Raw genomic sequence first — 8,509 nt, forward strand, 5'->3', positions numbered from 1 at the left:
GAAAGGGGAGACCTCATGAAGGATGCTAGAAAACTTTGGGGCGTGTTTTTCTCAATCTCAAGCTTCACCTCTGGAGCAAATTCCCAGGAGTTACCTAGAAGCTGCACAGAGATCAGAATGAGGACCTTACAAAATGTCTCATTTTAAGAAAATGCAAAGTTTTCTATTTGGGAGGACTTAAACATCTCCCTTCGTGTACAAATTTTTAAGTAATGCAGCTCTCCTCTCATCTCCAATTTAAAAACAATTTTCAAGAATTGTGTCACTTCCACATAAGCAGGCTCAAGTGACAGCAAACATCTTCTACTGTTTTGCCACCTGGTGGCGCTGCTGCAGCCGGTAAACAAAAACACCCATCATCCTTTGTAGGTATCCCATGAACACATACAGAACACCTGTGATGATGTTGGTGCACTTGCCGTATTTGTTGCTACAATGAAAAATTGTTCTAATATCCTGTTGTCCACCAAGCTTTCATTGAGCAATTGTGCCAATGCTGTTGCTTTAAAAAAAAAAGGGGGGATAAAATCATGGAATACTGTGTTGTTTTTCTAGGGGAGAACAGTCCACTAAATATTAGAGATAGTATCTTCACAGTCAGGCCTGCTCTATTTTTCTAGGAAGGCAGGGTCAGGGCTGAATCCCAGCACCTATTTCCATACCTGGCACACAATAGGCAAACAATATATATTTGTTGAATAAATAATAAATAAACATGGAAGAAAAACAATAAATCACCTTATGGCTCCCAACCACATATTTCTCAGTTTTATCTCTGTATAGAGACCCGCAAAAGTTCCTGAAACCAAATTCCAAAATCACAGGAATAAGTTTCTAAATAGTTCAGCTCGGGTCAACTGCTCATTTGTGATCTACTCAACTGTGCTAAGGAAAATAGTGCCACATAGTACAAATGGCTCCCAGAGGCTTACCTTGGGATGAATGAAGATTGCAGGGAGGGGGATGTGTGAGCCAAGGCTAACTGTAAAGCATATGAATAATAGGTGTCAGATACATATACAATTATTTTTCAAATGTTTGGAGATGCTGCTGTAATTGATAAGACACAATTTATTTTACTATGGTCAAATACACATAAGATTTGCCACTTTAACCATTTTTAAGTGTACAGTTTGGTGGCATTAAGTACATTCATGTTGGGCAAAGTGTCACCACCATCCTTCTTCAGAACTTTTTCATCTTCCCAAACTGAAACTCTATACCCATTAAACAATAACTCCACAATATCCCCTCCCCCCACCCCAGGAAACCACCATTGTATTTCTGTCTTTATAAATTTGACTATTCTGGGTACCTCACATGAGTGAAGTCATATACCATTGGTCCTTTTGTGACAGGCTTATTTCACTTAGCAGTGTCTTCAAGGTTCATCTGTGATGTAGCATGTATCAGAACTTCCTTCTCAAGGCTGAATAATATTCCATTCTATGTCTAGACTACAATTTGTTCATTCGTTCAACTACTGAGGGATATTTGGATTGCTTCCAGCTTTGGGGGATGGTGCATAATGCTGCTATACACATTATCAAAGCATTCTTGAACTCACAACAGCTCTTTATCATCATGCATACTCTCAATTGATGGGCCTAAAAGTATACCTACTATCATGCGAGGATCAGCAGAAAAATTGGCTCTCTTGAGTATCCTCATGCTTGCTGTCTTTAGAATCTTAGAAACAGAGAAAGTTGGGGTCGAAGAAGTCTTAGAGCCCAGATATAATTCTCCTCCTTTCTACAGTCAGTTCTCATTTATGTATTTTTACAGAGAAATGCTTGTTTCATTAAGTTAGATTGTTCCATTGTTAAACAGTTCTAGAGGTTAAATCATTATTCAGTGTATACTTGGTTTGATAGTTATTAATGTCATGTCCTCCAGGTGAAGTTTGAATCTGATAAGCTATCTGTTGAGTGGCTTTAGAAATCCACACAACCTTAGAGGAGGACATTACCTAAGGTTATAGTGACAGGAGCCAGAACAGATTATCAAGGACACTGACACCTAAACCAGGGGCCCCTGCCCTTTTATGCATAATGTACTAAGAGAATACCCTGGTAAACCCAGAAATTTATAGCAGAGCCTTGTTCCATTTTCATTTAATAAAAACCAGTGACTCCAATTTGTCCTGTTCATTAGCTTTTCTTTTTTAGCTTTTCTTCTAGGATTTCTTTTTTCCTCTTTCATTAAAATGTGTGGGGGGGGAAATGCCTCAAGAAGCTGTGGAGAAGTAGACAATTCTCATCGTTTGGAATTAGAAAATAAATAGGTGCAACCTCCCTTGAATGGCAATTTGGCCACAGTTATCAAAATGTGTGCGTGTACACCCTTTGACCCAGCAATTCCATTTATAGGAATTTACCTTCCAGATGCATTCTTAAACTGGTAAAGATGTGTAGCAAAAGATCAAAGACACCCTAACTGCCCATCAATAAAGGACTGTTTAATAAAGGCATGGCACATCTAAAAAGATCTCAGTATGGAGTCAGGCCTGAAATCCTATGCCTTTGCTAGAAAAATAAGCAGTCTTTATGAACTGACTTGGAAATTGTTCCAAGATGCAAGATACACTGTTGTATGACAAAAACAAGGCGGGAAACATTTTTGTGCTTTAAAAAAAAAGAGGCATCTATAGATAGAAATATAGTATACATATGTGTGCTAAGTATCTTCTAAGTTGACCCCAATGATTTCCAACCCCCAGTAACCATGCCCTAAGTAGTTCCCTTCCCTTGAGACTGGGTTCAACCTAGTGACATACTTCTAATGGACAGCAAAAGTGAAATATTTTTTTTAATTTTTATTTATTTATGATAGTCACACAGAGAGAGAGAGAGAGAGACAGACACAGGCAGAGGGAGAAGCAGGCTCCATGCAGGGAGCCCGACGTGGGATTCGATCCCGGGTCTCTAGGATCGTGCCCTGGGCCAAAGGCAGGCACCAAACCACTGCACCACTCAGGGATCCCCTGGACAGCAAAAGTGAGAGAATGTCACTTCTGAGGCTTGGTTATAAAACAATTTGGGGGTGCCTGGGTGGCTCAGTAAGTTAAGTGTCCAACTCATGATTTCAGCTCAGGTCTTAATCTCAGGGTCATGAGATGGAGCTCTGCGTGGAGCTCCATGCTCAATGGAGTCTACTTGAGATTCTCTCCCTTTCCCTCTTCCTCTGCCCTTTCCCCACTCATGTTCTCTCTCTGTCTCTATCCCTTTCAAATAAATAAATAAATCTTAAAGAAAAAAAAAAAAAACCAGCTTCTGCTTCTTGTCTTCCTTGACTTTTCTGGCTTTTCTTGTCTATTTGCTCTGATGAAGCCAGCCATCAGGCTGCAAGGTGCCCAATGCTACTCACATAACAAGAAACTGAGGGGGGCCTCAGGCCAAAAACTAGTGAAGGCATGAAGCCATCAGCCCAACAGCCTGTGAGAAACTAAATCCTGCTGACTACCCCTTGAGTGAGCTTAAAAGCAGATCCTGCCTAAGCAGAGCTATGAGATGACTACAGCCCCAGCAGGCAGCTCAACCACAACCTTGCAAGAGACACTGAGCCAGAGGCCCAGCTAAGCCACTGGATGCCTGACCAAAGAACATGTGAGATAATAAATGTTTACTGTTTTAAGCCACTAAGTCTTGGGGTTGTTACACAGCAGTAGACAACTAATACAAGACGTAACGTGTGTTTATGCATATATACAATATATTTCTTTAAAAACTGGCCACTGTAATTGCCTCTGAGGAAGGAAATTTAAAATCCTGGAGATCAGGGGTGGGAGGAAACTTACTTTTTACTATATACTCTTTGGTCTATTTGAATATATTGTTTATTCAACAAGTGAACAGAGACAAATAACATTTTTTTAAAGATTTTATTTTATTATTCATGAGAGACACACAGAGAGAGAGAGAGAGAGAGAGAGGCAGAGACACAGGCAGAGGGAGAAGCAGGCTCCATGCAGGGAGCCCGATGCGGGACTTGATCCGGGTCTCCAGGATCAGGCCCTGGGCTGAAGGCAGTGCTAAACTGCTCAGGTTGGTCCCAAATAATAACATTTTTAATACTTTCCAATAAAACAGTAATTCCAAAGACCATTTCTAAAATTCTCATATGAATTTTTTTCTATATCTGCATACATTAGCTACTCACGAAGAAATTTTTTCATACTTCTCTAATTTGGGCACATATATAATTACACATTTAAAAAAAAGAGAGAGAGAGAGAGAGACTCCTTTTATACTTTTTAAGGAGATGGGAAAAAGGCCTTCTTTTCAGTCTCCTTGTCTGCCTCTCCTGGTCTGATTCCCCTGTGCTCCAGCCACACCAAGGTTCCAGTTCCCCCATTAGGCTGTTGTTTCTTGTCTCTGCCCCTTAACTCACACCTCTCAATTTGGAATACTTTTCCTCCCAGCCCCCTCCCCTGACTAGTTCTTATGCAAAATACAAGACCCAACTCCAGGCTCCTCCTTTGACACCCTCAGCCTACTCCTGCCACAACCTGCTTCTTGCCCAACCCCCCGCCCCCATCCTGCAATTCTCTTTCTGGCTATGCATCCCAGATAAGTTGGTCCCTCACTCCTTTGGGCTGTTCATTATATTACACAGTCCAGGATAGGTCCTCACCTACTCTGCTGCCATTTTTCTGTCTTGTCTACTAATCAGTAAGCTCCAGGGAGATGAGAAGGGAAGGGATAGAAGGGCAGGGATGTGGGAACTCTGGTACAACATAACTTTTCACTTCCCTATTCCCAGTGCAAAATCCTAACCAGAGCAGTGGGAGTGGATATGTTTAGCTCACATATAGGTCACTCACATTCTTGACACAAATTCACAAGGGATATTTGAAGATTCATACATGCACCCCTTAGGGTGTGTGGATAAAATACCTTAGGTTGCAATTGACAGAAGCCTCCTCACTTGTATAGCTTAAACTGAAAGGAAATGTTATTTCACCATTAAGAAGCTCAGAGGGAAGACTGCTGCAGGATTTGTTAATTTAGCAGCTCAGTCTCATCAAGGACCCAGTTCTTTCCATCTCTCTGCTCTGCCATCCTCAGTGGACCTGCCTGCCTTTCTGGCTAATTCCCCTCAAAAGTCACAAAATGGCTACCACAGCTCCCAACACCACACCAGAAGTGTTCCTTCCTCCTGAAAACTTGTATATCTCTTTCTTTAGGACTGAGGGAAAAATTCCTAGAAGCCACTTCGGTAGACTTTCCCTTTATGTTCATTGGCTATAAGTGGATTGATGCCCGTGCCTTATCTATCTGATGGCAAGGAGAGAAAGACAGATGATCATGATTGGCTTATGGAGCACTTGGCTGATTATGGCACACATTATCTGAAAAAAATCTGTCTTCCACTAAAAAGAAGGAAGGGGGTGGGTAACAATAGTGTTGTTGTCTTCTATATTGAGAGTACCTGGGCTCTCTTACTTTTTTTTTTTCTCACTGTTATGCTAAATTGCATATATTATAATTAGAAAACACTGCATCACTCCCAGCACCTGCAGATCTATTTTTAAAAATACCACACATGTGACCTAAATCCAGCTGAGAATATGGATTTTTAAAACTTTGACCACTGGTGCTACTAGTCTTATTTGGGAAAGATGACAGCCTTTGAGTGAGAAAAGTGAGGCAATTAAAACTGGGACCATGCTGGTGTTTTCCAAGGGACTGGGGTGATGATTTTCTCCCCTTTCCCAACTGACCAGTACTCTTCAGAGAGTTTAAAGAACAACCAGACCAGAAGCTGACAAGCTGGGCTTGTTGTAGAATAGAACACACAGGCTCTCTAGCCAGATTAACTACTTTATTTTTTTTTTATGGTGAAAAAATTTATTTTTAGATTTATAGCTGGCTGGACTCAGTTTAAATGCTCCCAATTTTGTTGGTAACATCCAAAGCATCATAGTCAGGAGCCAGTCAAACACATGCTTTCTTCTCTCCATCAGGCCTGATCAAGGTGTTGACCTTGGCCACATCAGTGTCATAGAGCTTCTTCACAGCCTGTTTGATCTGGTGCTTATTGGCCTTGACATCCACAATGAACAAAGGTGTGTTGTCTTCTATTTTCTTCATGGCTGACTCAGTAGTCAGAGGGAACTTGATGATGGCGTAGTGATTAAGCTTGTTTCTCCTGGGGGTGCTCTTTCGAGGATATATGGGCTGCCTTTGGAGATGCAGGGTTTTGGGTCATCGGAATATAGGTGATGTACGGATCTTCTTTTTTTGTGTGTGTCTGTGCACACCTTTCAGCACTGCTTTCTTAGCTTTCAAAGCCTTTGCTTTGGCTTTGGCTTTGGCTTTGGCTTTGGCTTTGGCTTTGGCTTTGGCTTTGGGAGGGGCAGGGCTTCCTTCTTCGCCTTCAGCGCCATCTTCCTGAAAGGGCCAGATTAACTACTTTAAATCCTAACTCCAACACTTAATATCACATGAAATTTGAGCAATAATATTACATTTTCTGGGCCTCTATTTCATTAAGTGTAAAACAGAGATAATAAATTTTGCTGATTTCTTTTTTTTTAATTTTGCTGATTTCTGAGAGGATTAAGTGAATATCTGAAATAAAAGCATACAGCAGAATGCCTATAACATAAAAAACTATCAAACCTATCATAGTAAAGACAAAACAAACAAAAAACAGTGTTATAATAGCACAAGAATTGACAAATTGGCCAATAGAATAGAAGAGAGATCTCACACATACACCCATTTGCACAAGGGAAGTTAATGTACAACAAAAGTGTCACCAGAAATCCATGTGGGAAAGGATGAATTATCCAGCAGATGGCGGTGGGGAAAATGACTCACTGAGAAGAAAAAGAAAACCTGGTACCTACCTAACACCACACGCCAAAGTAGGTTCATGGGACTGTGGTGCAAAAGTCCCCTTTCACCTTCCAAATTAGCAAGATGGTTTCAAGGTTTCAAGATGAATGAAGAATCTAATTGTCTAAGGAAGAACTCTAAAACTGATGGCAAAAATTGTAGTAGGGTGTCTTTGTGACCGTAGTTAGTTGGGAAGCATTTCCTAAAAAAATTTCACAAGCACAGACCATAAAACAAAAAGTTGCATTTTAGGGGCACCTGGCTAGCTTAGTTGGTAGAGCATGTGACTCCTGATCTCTGGGTTATAAGTTTGAGTCCCATGTTGGGTATAGATATTACTCAAAAAAAAATTTAGAAGGGGTGCCTGGCTGGCTCACAGTAGATCACATAACTCTCAGTCTCAGAGTTATGATCACATTCAAACCACATGTTAGACATGGAGCTTACTTAAAAAAAAAAAAAAAAAAGTTGATGCATTTGATTGCATAAAAAATTAAAGAATTGGATCCAACAAAGGCTATCATGGAAAAAATAAGAGATTCCATGATAGAAGATATTTGTAGTATGTAAATATGAAAAGGTATTAATATCTACAATATGCAAGAACCACAAATCATCAAGAAAAAATTGCAACTTCACAAGAAAAATGGGCAAAGGACATGAACAGCAATTTAAGAAAAGGAAGCCCAAAGTCCACCAAACATATAAAGAAATATTCAATTTTATTAGTAATCCTAAAGAAACCCAAATGAAATAAGGTATCATTTTAAATCTATAGGATAGGCAAAAATTAGAAAGCTGGATGATGCCAAGTGTTGGTGAGGATGTGAGACATATCATGCCCTGCGATGAGGAGTTACCACTTGTCTTTTTTTTTTTTACCTATCAATTAAGTGCATAACAAAACATCTAAAATTTAGTGGCTTAAAACAACAACCATTTTGCTTAGCTAATAATTCTATGGGTTCTCAATTTGCACTGGGCTCTGCTGGGTAGCCAAGTCTGGTCCAACTGTTCTCAACTCAGTTAGATGTCTGGGGCTTCAGCTAAGGTGGCTTCAGCTAAGGTGGACCCACCTGTGTCCTCTTTCACATGTTCTCATCCTCTAGCAGGCTAGCCTGAGCCTGAAGACATGATGGTAGAAGGGCTCCCAGATCAACAACAGGAATTGTAGGATATCTTGAGGTCTAGGCTCAGAACTCAACCATTTTCTGCCGCCTTCCATGAAAGCAAATCACAAGGTCAAATCAGATTCAAGTGGGAGGGAAATAGGTTCTACCTTTTGATGGGAGTTGCTACTAAGAATTTGCGAACACTTTTTTGCCCTCTGATATGATGAATGCATTGGTTCATCCATTCTGGAGAACAATGTAGAGTTATAGTCAAATCAAATACACTTATAATCTATAGCACAGAAATTTCCTCCCTGAGTATATATTCCAAAGATATTCTCACTCAGGTTCATTAGAAGACAGCATTATTTGTGGTAGCAGAGAATTAGATACGCACCAGGAGTATTATGCAACAATTAAAAATAATGGATACTTTAAAAAAAATAAATAAATAAAAATAAAAATAATGGATTAGAAGTACACATGGCAATATAAAGAGATCTGAGAGACATATGCTGAAAGAAAAGAAACAATGAGTACTACAATTACTATATA

The 8,509-nt window shown here is 40.0% G+C and overlaps 1 pseudogene; it reads right to left on the minus strand.

Moving 5' to 3' along the window:
• Positions 1-5,815: 5,815 nt before the first annotated feature.
• Positions 5,816-8,199, minus strand: LOC144293609 (large ribosomal subunit protein uL23 pseudogene; annotated as a pseudogene).
• Between the last annotated feature and the right edge of the window lie 310 nt (positions 8,200-8,509).

This window comes from Canis aureus, chromosome 22, assembly GCF_053574225.1.
Source record: "Canis aureus isolate CA01 chromosome 22, VMU_Caureus_v.1.0, whole genome shotgun sequence".
Classification (NCBI taxonomy): Eukaryota; Metazoa; Chordata; class Mammalia; order Carnivora; family Canidae; genus Canis; species Canis aureus.